This window comes from Sciurus carolinensis, chromosome 10 (assembly GCF_902686445.1).
Source record: "Sciurus carolinensis chromosome 10, mSciCar1.2, whole genome shotgun sequence".
In the NCBI taxonomy this organism is placed as follows: domain Eukaryota; kingdom Metazoa; phylum Chordata; class Mammalia; order Rodentia; family Sciuridae; genus Sciurus; species Sciurus carolinensis.
Window position 1 is genome coordinate 41,266,521 of NC_062222.1, and position 21,493 is coordinate 41,288,013.

General features: G+C 33.0%; 1 non-coding gene across 1 annotated transcript; it reads left to right on the forward strand.

Annotated features, from left to right (window-relative positions):
* Positions 1 to 1,018: 1,018 nt before the first annotated feature.
* Positions 1,019 to 1,103, forward strand: LOC124995156 (small nucleolar RNA SNORD35). The gene has a single exon (XR_007110632.1). It is a non-coding gene; the product is annotated as a small nucleolar RNA SNORD35 (small nucleolar RNA).
* The last annotated feature ends 20,390 nt before the right edge of the window (positions 1,104 to 21,493 follow it).

Below are 21,493 nucleotides of genomic sequence, written 5' to 3' on the forward strand. Positions count from 1 at the left end.
CTTCACAGAACACATATATGATGACCTGTGCCATAGCAGCAATGTGGAAGAAGAAAACCTAGGAATGATTTTACTGAAGGGGAGCCGGGTTCTTTTATATTCTGATAACTCTATCATGATATATAACTCAGTTAAAAATATGCTTTCACTTGGAGTGCTGATAAATTGGGTAACTGAATATCTGAACTACTTTTTTAAAAGATCTAGTGAAAGGTAATTAAATTTGTGTGCCAACAGAAAAAAAAAACAAAAGTATAAATTCATCTTCCAATTGCACTCACATAAACATGATTGTGTAAGAATGACTTAAATCTCAAATCTTGGTATTAATTCAAGCTATTGTCAAAGATAAAATATTTTCAGTGTAATAATCCTTTATAATTCTGAAAAGGAAGGAGACAAGGACATATAATTTTGCTTAAGCAGAGTTTAACTGTAGGGCAAAACAAAATTAACTAGAATTAAGTAACAAATGTATAATTAAAACTAGCAATCACTCTGAAGTCAAAAACCAACATATAGAGAACATTAATACACAACCTTCCCAACTGGTGATATTTGCTTTTTAACAAAAGGTATAGTCCAAAGTCAGTTAAGAATCACAGATTATTTGCATTTATTTCTAAAAATATTAAACAAATGATATTAATTTTAAAGAGTACTATATATTTTAAAAAGCCAAACTTTGAGCAAAACTCACTCAATAACCAATTATAAATAAATTATTTAAAAAAATTATTTTATGAAACTTAGTTTAAGGTTGTTTTTATCCCATTAGTTTAAAGATTATTTAATTTGGTTTTATCTCTGTGGTCAGAGACTGCAAATGATTTAAAAGCATAATATATTCCTTTAAGTAACTCTTTTGATTTTGTTTAAAAGCCAAATTAGATAAAACTATTTTTTAATATGTTTCCTATCCTTACTTTTGTAAATAGTATAATCCATATTACTTAATCTAAAATTTGAGGTAACATAAGCATAAAGATAGTTGTGTAACTAGTTATACTATGTTTAAGGATATTACTGTCTTTCACGATGGCCTCCAGAAACCTGCGATGGGTACTGCTCAGAAAGTCAATTGGCAAAGCCGATGCCAGAAGGAAAGAAAAAGTAAGGGTACTGCTTTCTTCCTCTAATTGGTTCTTGTAATATTCAGATGATTTAGTGTCATGCAGACCAAAGATTTTGTTCTAATTAAACTTTTAAACTTTTTGTTCAATTTTTTGATGTATATTTCTAATAAATTCTCAATATCAGCAACATTACAAGTCATTTGTGGTTAAGTTGAATGTATATTCTGAAATCCCTACTGATCTTATTATCTTTAGGCTATTAATACTTAATTAACAATCTACACTTCTAAGAAAATAATGGTACCTAAGAACACTTCTTAAAAAATGACTTTGTAAAGGTGACAGTAAACTAAAAGTTTTAATAGCATCAATATATTTACATGTGTATATTTTTATAGAGACTCATGTAAATGCATTCAATCTATAATTGGGCCCAGGAAAGTAAATGCGTTGAAAAGAGAAGAAACAATTTCAGGTTTTGTTTGTTATAAATTTTCTCATGTATTTTAGCAAATGTTTTTATATACTAGTTGCTTTTCTTAGTGTCCCCAAATGTAAATTAGAACCACTTCTTAAGCAACAGGTGATGTTTTGAAGATGGTTGGACCAAATTCCAGATATCCAGAAAATAATTGATAGGAAATAAGGTTCTCAGGCCACTACCATGAGTTCTCTCCCTAGGTTTTATTATATAATTATAGATACTTTAATATTTACAAACCTTAAAACTAAAATGGCAAGATTTTGCTGTTTTGTAAGTATTATAAAATACTTAATATTATTTACTTATTTTCAACCTATGATTTTGAAGACACAATATTCTATTTTAAATGTATTAGCAAATCTTAATACAGCAAATTAAACACATCATTTGGTAGACTCCAGGTATAATTATATACATTATTATTGTGAAAGACAACTCTGAAGACAAATAATTAAACTGAGAATACTTCTTATTACAATACAATGCTGAAAAAATAAAATGGAGAACATTAAAATTGTATACTTAAGGAATATATGTTACTTATAATTCCTACAGTTTTTAAATTTGACATGAATAATTGTTTCCAAAATTAAAACAAACACTATTTCACTTTTGAAATCCACATGTAAATCACAGTCTGATTTTAGTTAAAAGAATAATTACATGAATTATTAAATAGTGAACCAAAGGAAGGGGAAAATTCTCAGGTATATAATTGAACTTTATGTATGCATGTTAAAGTACATTGTACAGTAATGCTAGAGACTAACTGCAAAATATCAAGGTGAATTCCTGATCTTAAAATGTATTTTTTTATATTTCTACATGATTAACTTTTTAACATTTCACAGATGAGTGAGATCATACAATATTGGTATTTCTGTGTCTGGCTATTTCACTTAATGATCTCCAGGTTCAAGTAGGAAATAGAGTGGTGTTTACCACAAGTTTGGGTAGATAGAGGGAGAGTAAAACAGGAAGATATTGGTCAAAAGATATATAATTACAGTTATATTGGAGGAATATTTTTTAAATGTGTCTAGAATAGTCAAATATAGAGAGACCGATAAGTAATTTTTTACCAGTACTAGGGATTAAGCCCAGGGGCACTTTACCATTGAAGTACATCCTCGGTGCTTCTAATTTTTATTTTGGGGCAGGATCTCAATAAATTGTCCAGGGTTAGCTTTGAACTTATGATCATTCTGCCTCAGTCTCTCAAGTAGCTGGGATTGCAGGTGTGCACCACCACACCCAGTCAGATCAGTAATTTTATAAGATCAAAGGTGAGAGTATAGGGAGAGAACTGGGTAGACGAGGTGAGAAATGCAGAGTGACTAACAGAGGATATGGAGTTTCTTGTCTGCGATAATCTTCTCAGCTTTATTGTGGTGATGGTTGTACATTTCTCTGATTAACTGTATGTATACTTTACATAGATGATTTGTATGGCACATGTGAATTCTATCCCAATAAAGATGTTTCTAAAAATTCAACATTTTTTCCACTATAATTCCATTAAATTTCTTAGAAGACATGCTACCTCACAATTCCAAATGGAGTGGAACCATGATGGTCAAGCAATGGTTACTGATATCATTTTCATCCAAGAATACAGACTCATTGCATGGGTGTCTGATTCATATCTGACTGATGATAGATAAAAGTGGTCATATGACATTTTCTTTTTTCCAGAATAAAAAAAAAGATCTTTCAAACTCTATAGAGTTTATTAACAGGAAAAGAGAGGAAACTAAAAGGGCTCCCAAGGGCCAAATTTCTATAATTTGAACAGAAAAAAAGTAAAAATCAATTTGTTTTTAAGATATAAACTGAACCCATAATAAAGTTAAAAATCAAAATAATACATAAATATTTTTGTCTCAAATAGTAATAATTTTGTGATAGAAAAAAATTTTAGTGTAGATTTTATGTCTTTCAGATTGATAAATGTAAACACCTTCATTGTTGTGATATGTTTGCTATAAATAAGCAGCCTAATTCTTTTTGGACTCACAGTGTCTTGTCCATTAATGCCTTGCTAGAGTCAAGGATAAACACATTGATGTGTTCCATGGTAACTTATAAAGGTACTAAAATGTTATAAATCATTAAAGAGTTTTGTTAAGTATATATTAAAATGCAACTGATCTAACAGTTGAGACTTTTTAAGAACTCAAAGAGCAGGACTGTTATTGGCATCTAAAAAGGAAAAATCTCTTCATTTAGCTTCAAGGACCAAAGCAAGGTTTCCCTACTAAGCTTTATAGTTAAATGCCATATCTAAGTTTTCTATTCACTCTATTGGACTTCTGATGGCATTACAAGCTCCTCGAGATCAGATAAGCACTTGCTACATACTAGAAAGTATTGCTTGACTCAGATAACCTCACAAGGAAGATTCTTAACATGCAGTAATTCAGGCATAAAGTTAAAATTATTAATGTACCATTATCTTCCTACAATTATTAAAGAACCACTCTTATTATTTTAAAAGCAAAAGACCTACTAGTTCAAGACATCTATTGGTAGATAAAACTAGTTTTAAGTTATACAATTTTCCTGAGAGAGAAGAGGATTTAACAAGGTGAAATAAAGTTGAATGGCTACATTTGACAAGTGATTATTCTTGCCAATTTTCTGTTTATTATTATTTTTTATTTTCAGAATCAAAGGTATTTTGAAATTAGATACTGATGAAATGATTTTTCTACTGTACCATTAGAAAGGATACAGTCCTCATCTTAGCAATATGTCTAGGTATAATATAAATTTTAAGAAGAATTGGCAAATTTTCGAAAGAACAATGAATTTTAGGTAAGTTCAAAGTTGGAATAGTGTAAAAAAAGGTATAGGATGCAAAATGGTAAAAAGAAATGATATATGTCCTATTTTCATCATTTAAACTCTGGCTAGGAAAGTATACTACCAAGCTGAGTTAACAGAAAATGAGAAACTTAAAGAAGGATGGAACTGCTCTGCATGAGTGTATTGAGGGAACAACCCAGTTAGCTAATTACTTGGGATAGATAATAATATTACCGAATATTTATATGACTGATACTACAATATTTATGATAGATATATTTTTTCTGTAATAGTTCATCTTAATTTCCATTTTAGTATACATATTAAGAAGGGCAAATGACATTTCTGAAATACTGAGAAACTGATATCACTGTTCCAAAGTTTTTGATTTGTATACTTGACATGAGATTAAATAAGAACATATTGATGAAGAGGAGTGTTTTTTGAAAGAGAATGTGCTTACTCAAAGTTATAACTTTTGTTAATCATAGGGAATTAATTCACCCAAAGCCTTTCTGAATATTAGTTACAAGATATTGCTGTTCTGTCTCTAATTTGGTAACTCTGCATAAAAATGAGATCTATTTATAGATTCCTAAAATTGGATCTATTTATTAAAAATCCTTCATTTTTATTTTGTTTTTTTGTGTAGTTCTGGGGTTTGAACCTTGCAAGGCCTTGTGCATGCTAGGTGAATGCTCTTCCACTGAGCTGCATCCCCAGCCCCAGGAGTCCTCATTTTTAATAAACAAAAGTGGTTAATCCAAAATGATGTTAAAATAAAAGACATGAACATTCTCATAGGAGGATTATGAGAAAAATTCACATACTTTTTTCATATACCTAATATTCATGATGCTTCAGTCACCCTTAAAGTATTAGATGAGGTGGAATTTTTGAATCATATTCACATTCATTAGAGATCTCAGCCAGTACCAAGTCCTAATAACGTCAAGAATGTAGACAGTTAATAATCTCATTTGAAGTAGAAAGCAGTCTGAGATATTAAGTGTGGTTCTTCAGATCCTTTCACAGGGGACATACAGATTTGGACTAGAATAATAGATCAGGTTTTTATTTGAATTTCATAAAATTCTGTACACAGTAGTGAGAATTTAAATTATGAGAAATATAAATATTACACCTCAAAGTCTTGTTTTCAGGACCTTTGGCAGGCAACTTGTCATAGATTTTATATTTATTTGGCATAAAGAATCCTACAAAGGGTCTCTTCTGCACAGCAATCACTAGACTATTTACCTGAAGGTCTAATTGAAAGGAGCTTACTTTGTATGTGAAGAGTGAGGAATATAAAGGGAATAAGTGGATCAGAGATCAACTACTTGAACCCCATACCTCTATGTGATTTAATCATTTAAAATAAGTATTAACTTGTTTTATATCTAGTGAGAGAATAAAGAAAACAGACAAGTAAGAAAAACTGATAGAAAGCAAATGAAGATAATTGATATTAAACAAAATAAAGCTGAAAGAGAATGAGGAGCAAGATGGTAGTCAAGGAAGATGCTTCCATGATATCTACCCACATAAACTCTAATTTAAACAGTCACTCATGCACAAAATTATCTCCACAAGAGCCAAGGGAACCAAGTACAAGACTATAGTGTTTGGTTTTAGTATAATGATAAGAAAAGATGCTTTGAAGAAGGCAGACAGAGTTTACCAACCCTCCCCCAGCTACACAGAGGTATCCTGAAATGAACTGCTCTTACTTGTGTGAGATAGAGGAAATTAAGTCCAGGCCTCAGACTTGGAACCCTATGGAAACTGCCATGGTGAAAACAGTGCTGGATACAGATCCTGTCCCAAGACAAGTGTCTGTAGCCCAGGTTTGTGGACTTGTGTTAGTTTGGTGACCAGAGAACTGCCTCTACCACTTTTCCCTCAACTTTGGTCAGATTAGAACAGAGCAAGATTCCACTTGCTGGGAAGTAGGACACAGAAGTAAGCACAGGAATATTCCCTGGAAATGAGTGCCAAGACCACTATGGTATAACCCTACACAAAGCAGAAAAAAGTGTGCTGTGTCTCCAGACCAGTGCTCATAGACAGAGGCTCTGTATCTGCTCCTATGTCAAGAAGGGCCAGCCATGGTGTAGGCCTTGGTCATATACCTGATACTGTGCAGATTCTTGGGACCATGAAACACAAGAGTGGCCCAGCTTAACTTTATTCTTGGGTGTCCAAAGGGTTGACTGCACCACACCTTTCCAAATCTCAAACAGCACAGCATGAAGAAAGACTGTCTAGGGTGGTAATACAGGAAGATAACCACAAGACTTTTCTTTGGAACTCACTGCCAGCTTGGAGACTTCAAACACTAGGAGGATTCCAACAGCACCTGTCCCTAATGCACTGCCCATGAACAAAGACTCTGGGACATACCCCAATGTTAGGTAAAGACCCTCAGCCCGAGTTTGATCTGGGGCTGGTTGTACTTGTGGTAACAAGGTCACAATATACCACAACAGCAGACAGAACATAACAGCATAGGTTTTAATCCTGTTCCTGTGCTAAACTGGTCTCAACAGGGTGAGGGCTCAGGTTTAGACACAGTATTGTGGCATTGCTGAACAGTCCCACGGTCAGCCATGGGACTGTCCAATACATCCCACTCCAAAACTGTGTAGTACAAAATGGAGAGAATAAGTATTCTTGTGGGAGAAAAAGAGAGTGAGGTTCAAGTTGATGAATAGGATCCTGGTACCAGTCTTTGGTGTGGCCCAGAGCCAGGTAAATTCTACTGGTGTTTGATCACTGACCAGAAATTGTGGAAAAACAGTATCTGAATCAACTTCATCTTATGCAGAGATTTGCAGGGATGGACATTTTAGGCACTCCTGCAGGTTATTTTGAATGACATATCAACTGCAGATTTGGGCAAAGTTAAGCTGGAAGTTTCCTCCAATGTTGACAGAGTGACAAGATGTCATCTGAAAATTCAAACCAAACCTGGAGTTAGGCAGCAATCTACTGCTACAATACCAGAAATGACCGCAGGATCAGAGAAAATATGAACTCCACTCAAAATGTATGAGAAAACAGGCACAAACACAAGTTTTGAAGAATGGACTAAATACCTAAACCTTCAAAGCTCATAAGATGTCATATACCTATAAGCATCAAGAACTTTCAGAGAACCACAATCTTACCTAAAAGACAAAATAAGGGGTCAGAAATTGACCATTCAGGAAATGATATGAACCATGAGCCAGAGGATTCAAAATATGATTTAAACTAAATAAGCTTCAAAAACATACAGAAACCATCCAATAATCTATAAGAGAAACTTAACAGGTTGAAGTAATTTTTGAAAAATTAAAAAAAGCCAGATGCAGTGGCACACACCTGTAATCCCTGCACTTCAGGGAGGCTAAGGCAGGAGGATCACAGTTCAAAGCCAGCTTTAGCAATTTAGCAAGTGCCTAAGCAACTTAGTGAGATGCTGTCTCAAAATTTTAAAAAATAAAATAAAAATGAAAATGCTGAGGATGTGACTCAGTGGTTAAGAGCCACTGATTTCAATCCCCAGCACCAAATAAATAAATAAATAACTCTAAAAAATAAATTAAAAAGAAATTCTATATTTTTAAATTCATTTTTATAGTAAACAAATGGGATACATGTTGTTTCTCTGTTTGTACATGAAGTACAGGCATACCATTTGTGTAATCATATATTTACATAGAGTAATAGTTTTGAATTCATTCTGTTATTTTTTTCTCCCCCCCCCACTCCTCGCACCCCTCTTTTCCCTCTATGCAGTCCCTCCTTCCTCCATTCTTGCCCCCCTCCCACCCCCCATTATGTGTCATCATCTGCTTATCAGTGAGATCATTCTTTCTTTGGTTTTTTTGAAATTGGCTTATCTCACTTAGCATGATATTCTTCAATTTCATCCATTTGCCTGCAAATGCCATAATTTTATTATTCATTATAGCTGAGTAATAGTCCATTGTATATATATACCACAGTTTCTTTATCCATTCATCAACTGAAGGGCATCTAGGTTGGTTCCACAATCTGGCTATTGTGAACTGAGCAGCTATGAACATTGATGTGGCTGTGTTTCTGTAGTATGATGATTTTAAGTCCTTTGGGTATAGGCCAAGGAGTGGGATAGCTGGGTCAAATGGTGGTTCCATACCAAGTTTTCTAAGGAATCTCCACACTGCTTTCCAGAGTGGCTGCACTAATTTTCAGCCCCACAAGCAATGTATGAGTGTACCTTTTTTCCCATATCCTTGCTAACACCTATTGTTGCTGGTACTCTTGATAATCACCATTCTAATTGGGGTGAGATGGAATCTTAGGGTAGTTTTGATTTGTATTTCTCTTATTACTAAAGATGTTGAATATTTTTTCATATATCTGTTGATTGCTTGTAGATCTTCTTCGGTGAAGTGTCTGTTCATTTCCTTAGCCCATTTGTTGATCGGGTTATTTGTATTCTTGGTGTAGAGTTTTTTGAATTCTTTATAAATACTGGAAATTAGTGCTCTATCTGAAGTATGAGTGGCAAAGATTTTCTCCCACTCTGTAGGTTCTCTCTTCACATTGCTGATAGTTTCCTTTGCTGAGAGAAAGGTTTTTAGTTTGAATCTATCCAAGTTATTGATTCTTGCTTTTATTTCTTGTGCTATGGGAGTCCTGTTAAGAAAGTCTGATCCTAAGCCAACAAGTTGAAGATTTGGACCTCCTTTTTCTTCTATAAGATGCAGGGTCTCTGGTCTGATTCCAAAGTCCTTGATCCATTTTGAGTTGAGTTTTGTGCAGGGTGAGAGATAGGAGTTTAGTTTCATTCTGCTACATATGGATTTCCAGTTTTCCCAGCACTATTTGTTGAAGAGGCTATCTTTTTTCCATTGCATATTTTTGGCACCTTTGTCTAGTATGAGAAAATTGTATTTATTTGGGTTCGTGTCCATGTCCTCTATTCTGTACCATTGATCTACCTGTGCCAATACCATGCTGTTTTTGTTACTATTGCTTTGTAGTATAGTTGAAGGTCTGGTATTGTGATACTCCCAGCTTCACTCCTCCTGCTAAGAATTGCTTTAGTTATTCTTATTATTCTTCCAAATGAATTTCATGATTGCTTGCTCTATTTCTGCAAGGTACATCATTGGGATTTTAATTGGAATTGCATTGAATTTGTATAGCACTTTTGGTAGTATAGCCATTTTGACAATATTAGTTCTGCCTATCCAAGAACATGGGAGAGCTTTCCATCTTCTAAGGTTTTCTTTAATTTCTTTCTTTAGTGTTCTGTAGTTCTCATTGTAGAGGTCTTTCACCTCTTTTGTGAGATTGATTCCCAAGTATTTTATTTTTTTCAAGGCTATTGTGAATGGGGTAGTTTTCCTAACTTCTCTTTCTGAAGAAATTCTTGATTTGAAAAATACACTAAACAGAATGAAAGACATAATAATAGACAAAATAGAAAAATCAATGAGTTTAAAACGGCAGTTATTTGAAAGTATATAGTCAGAGGAGAACAAACAAAAAAGAAAGAAGAGGAATAAAGAAAGTATACAGGAACTTTGGGATAGCATTATAAGAGCAAATATTCAGGTTATTGGGCCAAAGAATGCTGAAGGGGTAGAAAGTTTATTCAAAGAGACAATAGAGAAAACTTCTAAAACCCAGAGAAAGAAATAATTACATGCATGAAGGTCAAAGGGCACTAATCAATTTCAACTCAACTAAGTGTGCCCCAAGGTACTGTATAATCAATCTTTCAAATTTTAAAGGATGCTCAGAGCAGCAAAAGAAACAAATAAAAAATGACGTTATTACAATTGACTTGACAGCAAACTACTCAACAAACCTATCAGGTTGAGGGGAAGTGACAGGGGACTTTCATTATGTTGAAGAAATTAAAAAAAAAATCAATCAAACTGCTAACCAAGAAATTCTTACCCAGAAAAATAATCCTTCATAAATGAAGACTTAACGACATTTTCAGAAAAAGACTACAAACAAATGAACAACCGCTAGAGAATTTATTTTGCATCCCCATATGTGACCTATAAAAAAAAATGCTGAAGAGACTTCTTCAAACTGAAAGAGATACTAAAATAAGAAGAAAATGTGATGTACAACTCACTGGTAAGAAGAAATATGCAAATTCGGAATGTTTGTATAGTGTAAACATGGTTCACATACCATTCATATCTTTACCACAAATATGAATAAAAACATCTTAATACAATTATCACTTGATTAATATATTAAGAAAAAGGCAATATAGGAAGTTGAAAACCGAGTCATAATTAATTCTAACTACAGGGAGGAGTACAGTACAAGGGTGGAAATTTTACTTGTAATTTTTGTTTCCTCATTCCTTTTTCTATGTTTATAACCAAAAGTTAGGATTCTATCAAAATAGTTTCATTATAATGGATAGATGATTATTGTAAGCCTCATGGTAACTGTAAAACAACAGTCTATGAGAAAAACAACCAATACTAAACAGGGAATTAAAGCACAATACTAAACACTTAAAGGAAGATTGTATGAAAGGGAGAAGGAAATGAAGCAATTGCAATAAAAGTAGATAAATGAAACTAAATAACATATGATTGTACCTACTAATAATTACCTTAAGTGTCTATGAATTAATAAGACATATAAACCAGATCAAAAAGAAACAATACCCAGTAAGCCTTTTTTAGAGTACACGTACACACACACACACACACACACACACAACAAACTGATCTTTGGCAAACGAAGATGTTAAGAACATTTATTGGATAAAGAAGAGTCTCCTCAGTAAATGATTCTGGGAGAATTATGTATTATGCAAAAGCAACATCTCTCACCAGATTATAAAAATCAGTCCAAATGAATTAAACACAAGTTTAACACCTGAAACTATTAATACAATATGGTTCAAATTTTTCTGGTCATTGAAATGGTAAGGACATTTTGAATAAAACTACAAAAACTTTGAAAACACAAGCAAAAATCAACAAATGAGACTACATTGAAGTGAAAAGCCTTCTCCTAGGAAAGGGAACAATCCTGAGTGTGAAGAAACAACCTATAGCATTAAAATGATACACTTGAAAAGGGACTTGTATCCAGAATATACAAAGAACTATAAAAATTCAGTATATATAATGAGTGATACTACCCAAATATACAGTCTCAAAGAAGATATAAAAATGGCTCAACATCACTATTCATCAAAGATATGCAAATCAAACTCACAATGAGACATCAAATCACCATTTTTTAAAAAATTGTAGCCTGTTTGTTTTTATTTTAATTATACTCCGATGTCATTTTAATCATTGTACTTGGAGAATGACATGATGTAATTTTTGCTTTAATGATGTTGCTTCAAATGCTTTGTGGATAATGAATCACAGAAAAATAGATTCTTGAAATCATTAAATTAAGTTTCTCCCATGAATGAGTACCAGTATGCTGGCTAGGCATTTGTTTTAGTCAGCTTTTTTGCTGCTGCAACTAAAAGACTGACCAGTACAATTGTAGAGAAGAAGTTTATGTGAGAACTCACTGTTTCAGAGATCTCAGTCCATAGACAGTAGACTGCATTCCTTGGGACTGAAGGTAAGGCTGAACATTATGGCAGAAGAGTGTGGCAGAGGGAAGCAGCTCACACCATGATCAGGAAGTAAAGAGAGAGACTCCACTTGCCAGATAAAAATATATACCCCAAAGCCATGTCCCCAAGGCCCCACCTGTTCCAGCCATACCCCACCTGCTTTCGATTACCACTCAATTAATCCCATCAGGTGATTACAATACTGGGTTAAGGGTCTCACAACCAAATCAATCAAACCAATCAAACCAAAGTTCCTCTGAACTTTATTGCACTATCTCACATGTGAACTTTTGCGGGACACCTCACATCCAAACTATAACAGCAGTGATTGCTGATCATTTGAAATTTAGATTTTGTAAGTACATGATTAAATTATATTTGTTTTTATTTGGTTTCAAATATGATATGAAAAAAAACAAATCTAGATTTTAAAATTGCAAAGAAACCCGCAAATATTATGCAAGTTCTTGTAATACATTCAGCAGAAGCTTATCTGTAGACAATTTCAACTGTTTGGATTTATATACCATAAAATCACGTTCTTAATCTATAAGTTACATCATGTCCTCAATTGGATATTTCATATTTATTTTCCATTTAACTATTTTTATACCTGAAACTTTAGTGACTTAAATCAAAGTATTAAAGTAGTTTGTCTTTATTTTATCTCTTGTGGTTTATGTGGATGCAGTTAAATAATGGCTCTGGACATTGGTGGGTTCTGGACACTGAATGGCACTGGTTAGTCTGGTCTCTTTTTCCATGCAATGCTGACAACTCAACGACATTGTGGCCATTAAAATGTTACACAACACTCAAAGGCTTCAAAATATAAGTATCCAGCTGCGTCATCCTTTATGACCTATCCTTGGAAACTGTACAGCCTAACACAGATGTCAGTTTGATGGTGACAAACAACAACAACAACAAAACATGAAATTCAAGTGGAGGGGATTTATATAGTATTTTATGATGGAGAGTGGCAAGATTCTACAAGAACATGTTAGGAGATGATGTTGCAATCATCTTGGCAAAATGCAATCTATTGACTTATTTCATTAAAAACTTAGTTAAATGCATGTTCAAAGTTATACTAGCTGATAATAAAAAGAAATAAAAAGCATAAGAATAAATGTTGTCAAGAATAATATACTATAATTCAATTCAAACCAATGATTGAAAGTGACAACAAATTTGAACATTACCTTTACATGCATTATAGAAATCACAGAAGTATGATATTGGTGTTAAAATGGATAGGAAGAAAAATAACTAAAATAATAGAAATTCAAAATATAATAGCAGCAAGTGTCAGAAAATATTGATATGAACTTAATATTTAATAATTAGTATGGTTTTATAATGTATATTATACACAAGCCCACACACATACATACATATATACTTGTCAGTCTAGCAAGGATAGATTTTTAATATATCTTATTGGTGCAACTGTTTTACAGCAGGCAGAAAGCAAGAAAATTAAACTTTACCCTGTGTTATAAACAGAAATGAATAAATATGATTTAATCATTAGGTATAAACCATATAACCATGGAGGCACTGAAACTAAAGAGGGAAATATTTACATAATATACAAAAGAAAGTCTAAAATTATACCACAAAGACAATAATTTATATAGTTTATGACTACCTGAAAAATATAAACTTTATGTCCAAAATACAAATGCAATAAAAAACAAACACTAAGAAAGAATGATAATTTTCATTACATAATATTTTAAAACAAAATATCTTAGATTTTAAAATAATTCCTGTCGCTGCCCGCAGCAACAACCCTGCTAGACTGAAAATCTGCTAGCCTGAAGTTCCTTCCTTCTCTTGCACCAGGGAAGGAGCGTCTTTTTTTTTTTTTTTTTTTTTTTTTTTCGGGTGCTGGGGATCAAACACAGGGCCTTGTGCTTCCAAGGCAAGCACTCTACCGACTGAGCTATCTCCCCAGCCCCAGAAGGGGCCTCTTATATACAATCCAACAGCCAATCATCTTAGAATAGCCCGGGTCATGATCAGTACACGAGCACAGGCACTGTATAAGAAAGAATAGGGAGCATGAGTTGTCCACAAGTACGGAAGGAAACCTGATCAATCAGAGTAGAGATTACGTATAAGCACGTCCTACTAAAGCCACACATGCACCACCTCTTGGCTCTTTGCCAGCCGCCATCTTAGAACTACTTCCTCATGACTATATAGAATATGTAATATGTCTCTCACAAATTCCAATTTATTTTTGAAAAGTGAACAGTACATAATAATTTGAGCAATTCTACCAAGTACCATTATATCCATACAAGTTTGCCTCAATTGTTATATATCTCTAAATTTAGATTTTTCAATAGTCTTGATTTTTAAGTGTGTTATTCAAAATATCATATCATTGCACTTTTGTCTAACCTTTCAAGTTTTTGGTCAAAGTACATAATTCTTAGGTTAAAATATTCTTTATAGGTTAAATGGTTTATATAGAAGGGTGGAAAATGGTTTATATAGAAGGGTACATTTCATATGATTAGCAACACAATAAGGTTCTTGGCTATTATTTGTGTCTCTTGACACAATAAGTTGCTTCAAGTAGAAGACAGTAAAATATTACCATGCTCTAAATCATATCTGAAATCAGATATTCAAGAAAAAGTAATATAAAACTTCTATACTTTCCAAGAAATATAAAATATAAATGCAAACTGATAAGAATTTTAGATCTATGACCAATAATATATTTTATTCATATGTATTATATGTTTAATTATAGAACAATACCAGAATGCTAATATGTGTGAACAGAGTGCACATAAGACTTTTAACATCGTTGATTAGGGTTTCACTAACCATAAAGAGATATAATTTACCATTTTCATTGATATTAAAATGCCTCCACTTGACATCCTGTCACTCACAATGATGAACGGAAAATGCAATTGAACTGGCAATCAACTAATGAGCAATGAAGTATAAAGACCATTTATGAAAAACTCTAAATATTTATAGCCCATCTAAAATAGAAGACACATAAGGTGAACCACCAAGACATGTATACGAAGTTCAAAATGTTCAAGCAAACCACATATAAAATAAATAAAATTTATAAAATAAATAAAATAAATAAAATTTTTCTCATAGAATAATAGAATATAAAATTTATTGCCATTATTATTTTCCTGGGCTATTTTAAGAATTTTATATTTATTTAGCAATTTAAATTTCATGAACACCACAGTATTGTTTCTATTTTATTGATGAAACACAGATATGTTTTCACACAGTGTCATAAAATGAAAGGAGCATAGATCATTATTCCAACCCACACAGTCTGGTTCCATAGCCTGTGCCATTACCTAGCAAGTTATGCTCCCTTTCCACATGCTTAGTAAGTAGTGCTATGGAGGAGAGGAGAAAGATGGAAAATAATTTTAGGGAGGAGACCAAATGCACAATAGGACAGAACCTAGAAGGACGAACAGCAAGCCTCACATTTTAGGATCTAAGGAAAGATCTACATCTGTGTGAATCAATTGAGAAAGTAAATAAATGTGTGCACATGGTCCAATGGAAGGAAAAGACAACATTGTTCATAAGTACTGACAACCTTTGATATCATGAATAAAAAAGACCTTGCATTTTCAAAGGTTTTCTTTAATATACTGCCAGAAAAAAATAAGACAAAGTAGAAAGAAGGAAGGAATGAATGAAAGAAGAGAGAATGGTGGGAGGGAGGAAGAAAGAAAGGAAGCCCACAGATTTTGATTACATTTCAACTATCAATCCCAAGGCACTTTCCATGCCACCTAGCTTCTGCCCCCATCTCTCAAACACATCAGTCTCTTTACTCTCTTCTTTACCGACTGAAACAGTACATGTACTTTAATGCCATGTGTATTCTACTTCTACAGTAAAGCATTTGAATAACTTTAGACCACATTGATCAGATATATATTTATTCTTTACATTACCCTATTACATATATGCAGGGGAATTTTCATAGTCCAATTAGTGTGACAGGATTTAGTAATGCAAATGAAGCTCAAATATATTCACCACACTTATGAGTCAGATTGTAAAATAAGGAAATCAATTAGACTATAGTGCAAAAATGATTTTACAGATGCACTCAATACAAAAGAAGCATCCGAAATTTCTGAAATTTATCAAGACAGGTCCAGGAAAAGGTCTCTAAAGTAAACAGAGGAAGAAGTGATAAATTATAATATTCATTTTGTAGACTGCATATTAGCATTGCATGAAAGATTGTATGTAAGTAGAAAATCAATGTAAGGAGAGAAAATGAGACAAAGTTCTGCAGGCTTAAGCGGTTTGAACTTTAAACTGAGAGCTTTGGGAAAGCTCTCAGGGCTTTTGAGTGTCCTGATCAAATCTACTTTTCAGAAAGGTCATTATAGAATTAGTGTGGAAAACAGATTACACAGGAGGCAGCTGAGAGCTAGGAACATAGGTAGGAAGCCCTTGCCTAGGAATGCACATGAGGAGAATCTGAACTAAGGCAATCAGAGTAGATAGGGAAAAAAGAATTTGTGTGATAATAAGTGACAGAACCTGGAACATTTATGGGCATGATGGTACATGTAATAAAGAGATACACTGAACTCCAAGATTCTAACTTATGATTGAAGAGTGAGTTAGTAACTAAGAGAGAAAAACTTAGAGAAAGAATATATTTTCAGAGGAATTGAAAAAGAGTAAAGATTGGCTGCCTGATGAGCTTGAGATATTGAGGGGATATTTAAACTGCTTAAGATCAGGCATTTGATCTGTTTTGTTGACCACTGTATCACCAGAGCTAAAACCTTTGCCTGACACATAAATATCTCAATACAAATTTATTGAATAAATAAATGTTGAATGAATTTTTGAGTAAATACAAGAGAGTTACGTTGTTACAGCTTACTTTAGATACTTGGCTCATCATACATGACCATAAATTAGATGTGGTTGACCCGATCAGTTACCTGGTTGTAGAGATGTCACAAAAAGGCCAGTACCTTGAGAATAATAATAAACTCAAGCATCAAAAAATTAAAAAAGAAGAAAGAGCCCAGGAGAAAATCTGTGAGGTTCTGATGTCCTAGGAATTGAGGAAAAAAAATTTTAGAAAAGAAGGTTCCAAGAGGAGCAGCAAAATAATTCAGAATAGTTATGTCATGATTGAAAAAAAAAAAAAAAGACAAAATGACTTTTCTGCTGGTTCATATGGAAGAAATTCAGGAATTTGACAGAAAGTGTTCAGGAATTTTAATATATTAATTTTGGTTTCTGTATTGTGCAATACAGCATAATACCCTATGATATATAACAGACATACACTGGTTTTAAAAGTAATGCTTGAAGTTGAGGTAGGGTAGACATTGTTTATATCTGGTGTGTGTGTGTGGGTGAGAGAGACAGAGAGAGCAGAGGGATTTAGAGTTATAAAATTCTTAATCCAGCTTCCATTTATTCTGCTTTCCAGCTGTGTTAACTTGAACAGCTCTGAGCTTTCCCATTTAACAAAATTAATAAAATATCACATGCTCCTGGAAAAGTTTTAACTTTAAATTAATGAACAAAATGTAGACAACCCCATCCCTGCCTAACAGTGCTTGAAACTGAATAGATACTGAATAAAAGCTCTTTTGATCCCTGGTGTTTAGAACCTTCTTGGTAATATGCATTTAGTGAAAATTAAATCTGAATATTGATCTATTCTTTCCAGGATTCTGATTACCTGATTGAATGTTTTGAGAAGAAGGAAAAAAGTAAGAAGCACCAGTTTATACTGCAAGTTTTAAAAAAAAAAATGCATTGCCTGAGCTTGTTAGCTAGAGCCTTATCTAAAACATGAATAAAGAATTCATTATCAAAAGGAACATGTGCCTTCTGGTAGCTAGATTTTAATATATGCAAAGTGCAGAATTTAGTCGTGAGCATCCGGATGAAAGTTCCTTTTTCTCTGATTCCCCCTTTTTTGCTTCAGTAATCTCTCTCTTTTCCCACCTAATTTTTTACTATTGAGCAAAAATTGTCCCTTCATCTTCCTGATTCCACTAGAAGATTATCTCTCCCTTTCTTTACAGGAGTGACAGTGAAGCGTGGCATAGCTACATGAAAACTGGCTGTCTTCCCATTTCTTCAGAATGAATCTTCTCTAAGATGAAATACAAGGGTTTGTTCATCTACACTTTTCAGGATTGTTATAAGATTCTACCTCAACAAGGCCATTTGAGAATTAACACAAGAACACATTAATAGAAGTGGGAGATGGACAATCCTACAAACATCAGAGAAATGATGACTTTACATGTCCTTAGTTCTTACCTCTACACAAATATAAACAAGTAGTGTTTAAATATGTACAACAAATTGTAGTTATATATGAGGCTCTCATAGAATCAATTTAGATCTACTAGATCTTTTTATCTATTCTAATCTGCTGTTTTTCAGTCTAGATTGTTTTTTGCTGATTCTTCTCTGAGTATTACTATTTTATTTTAACCCTGGTGCTTGAATGTGTTATTCTTAGATTAGAATCCTTACTTCTATTGGTAAAAATAAATCTCAGTATCTGTTTATGGGGTATCAAAGTTCACTTAAAATATAGTCCTTTTTGATTGCCTTCCTGAAATGTTTTGATTCCTCTTATGTATTCTGCAAAAGTCCTGCAGCCCACTACATTATAATCCTGAAATGATTCTCTCAGGAGCTCTGGTTTTTTGACCTAAACACTGTGCTTTCATGACCTATATTCTTCAGTTTTTTTTTTTTAAATGCTGAGATGAGAAATGTTTTATCCACTTTCCATATGTATCTTCCCTATTAGAAAATAAGCTAAAAATAGACATGGCATTTGGGCAGATATATATAAATTTGGTATCTATTGCATAACACTTTAAAGTTCCTCCTTAGATTCCCAGTGATGAAATGTGTTCCTATTTGGTTATCTTTAACACAGTATTGAATATGGCATGTAGAAAATGACATAAATCATTTTAACACACGTCAGCCCAGAACAATGTAAAATGAGTAAGTGTAAAAAATAACCTAATATTTAAATAGTATAAGATATAGTTTAGGTATTTTGTTAAAATTATGTGATTTTTCCTGATGATTGGGGGAAAAGGTATTTAAATGTGACTCTAAACCTATGTCATATGATACAACTCATCATGCATCATTTAACTTTGCTAAAAAGTAATTGCAAAAACATATTTGGTGTTAATAAATCATCTCCCTGATATGGAAGTAACATGCAGTCACACCACAGTGATAGTTCCCTGAATATTCTGATATTCTACCATGATTTTTTTTTAACACTGAATTTTGATGACTCATTTCTTCCATCTGTTTTCCTGCTTGGTTGGTACATTTTTATTTCCTGTGATTTGTTTATATTTGTTCTAATGATATCAATTGTGTACTTAGTCTTTTTTTTTTAACAATTTATAAGTTATTTAATGGAAATAAAATTCAAATTATTCTATAATGATACTGTTAAAACAGGTTGTATTTCAGTGATATAAACTTGATTCTGAACAAAGAAAACTTCTTGTCTGTCACAGCAGTCTGGCACCCAATGATCTTTGCGAGTTGCACATTTAATTAGAGTGAAAACTCATTAAGGTATCTGGGAATATTAAGATGATGCTATGATTCTAAATTGTACTGTAGAGCCTTTTTGAAGAACAGTTGACTGAGAGTACACCAGCATCTGCAACAACTGTGTGTATCTTTTGTACAGAAAGAAATATTCAGAAACATCCTTGTGTGGTGCATAATGATTTAAAGAGCCTAGTGCACAAAAGGTGACATACAATGCTCAACCTCATTCAGAATAGCATTTTATAGAAGTACAATATATGAAGCTAATTATACTTTTATTCTGGTACTGCTCTGAGGCATAATGAATAAATTATACTGATACTCAAGAGTTGTTCTTAAATTCTCCCCTGTGTTATAACACAAGATTCTAATAATTTCCAAATATTTCCGTAAGTCATGTGAAAAAGTTCTGAAGAGTAGCATAGGAAGCAGAATTATAACACAATGATTATTATGATTTTAATATAAAATAAGACAACATATATATTATATATATATACATATATATGTATAAAAAATCCCAATTGCCTAATGAAGAACTTTTGTGTCTAAAATGACAAAATTAATTACAAACGTAGCAGGGAGGAAAATAAAATCTATTTTTATTTTTTTTAAATTCTATTCAAAAGTTATCCTCTATCAATTAATAATATCAGTATTCTGCAATACATTCAGAGAAGTGGAAATGTGAAATATTGGATTAGTAAATAAATACACTTATTGAGATACCAAATTTATAAAAGTTTAAAAATACGTAGTTTTTCTGCTGTCCTGCCAATTTGTTTTTGAAGAGTTTGAGATTTTTAAGAAGTTTAAGAAAGAGCAAAATGTTTCCACAATATAAAATTGTATATTTTAAAATATAAAACAGAAAACAGCTGTTTAATCATATCACTACTCATTGAAATATATTTCAAAGAATAAAAATTTAAGTACATGTTATGGTTTGGATCTGTAATATCCCCCAAAAGCTCATGAGTTGAAACTATGTTCCTTGCACTAGTCAAATTTTCTATGCTGTGACCAAGATACCCTACAAGGACAACTTAGAAGAGGAAAGATTTATTCTGACTCACAGTTTCATAGGATTTGTTCCCAGGTTGGTGGTTCCATCTCTTTGGGCCTGAGGTGAGGCAGAACATCATGGCAAAAAAATGTGACAGAAGAAGGCTGGGGATAGCTCAGTTGGTAGAGTGCTTGCCTAGCATGCACAAGGCCCTGGGTTCAATCCCCAGAAACACCTCAAAAAAAAAAAAATGTGGCAGAAGAAAATGGCTTGGCTCATGGCAGCTGGGAGGGAGAGGCAGAGAGGGGTGGGGGAAGAAGCTAGAGAGTAGATGAATGCTTCCAAGGCACACCCCCCAGTGACCTATGTCCTCCATCTAGGAACCACTTCCTAGTGGTCTATTTAGCTATCAATGGATTAATCCACTGATAAGGTCAAAGGTCACTTGATCCAATTACTTCCCTAAAGTTCTGCCTCTGAACACTTGAGACATCTCAGATTCAAACCATCATTGCTATAAACATACAAAAATTACATGTGATTCATATAAAATACTTAACCTGGTGATATTCACATAAAGTCGATAAATCTGAATGTGTTTTTATTGATATTAAGTTGCTATATGCATTTCTCAACAAAACTCAAACATTCACTTCTATCAATTATTAGGTAATAAAGTGAACAGTTTTTTCTCAGCAAAAGATAACTGAGTTAGAAATAAGAAATGTAAGTACTAACCTTTTATTCTGCCACTTAACCATTATGACTTAGATATACCATTTAACTTTTAACTTTCTCATTTTTCTCCATGAAATATAGTCTAAAAACAATTTTCACAAATATTTAACTCAGATTTTTATTAATAAACGTTCACTTTCACATGTAATTGAAATCCCTATACAAATTAG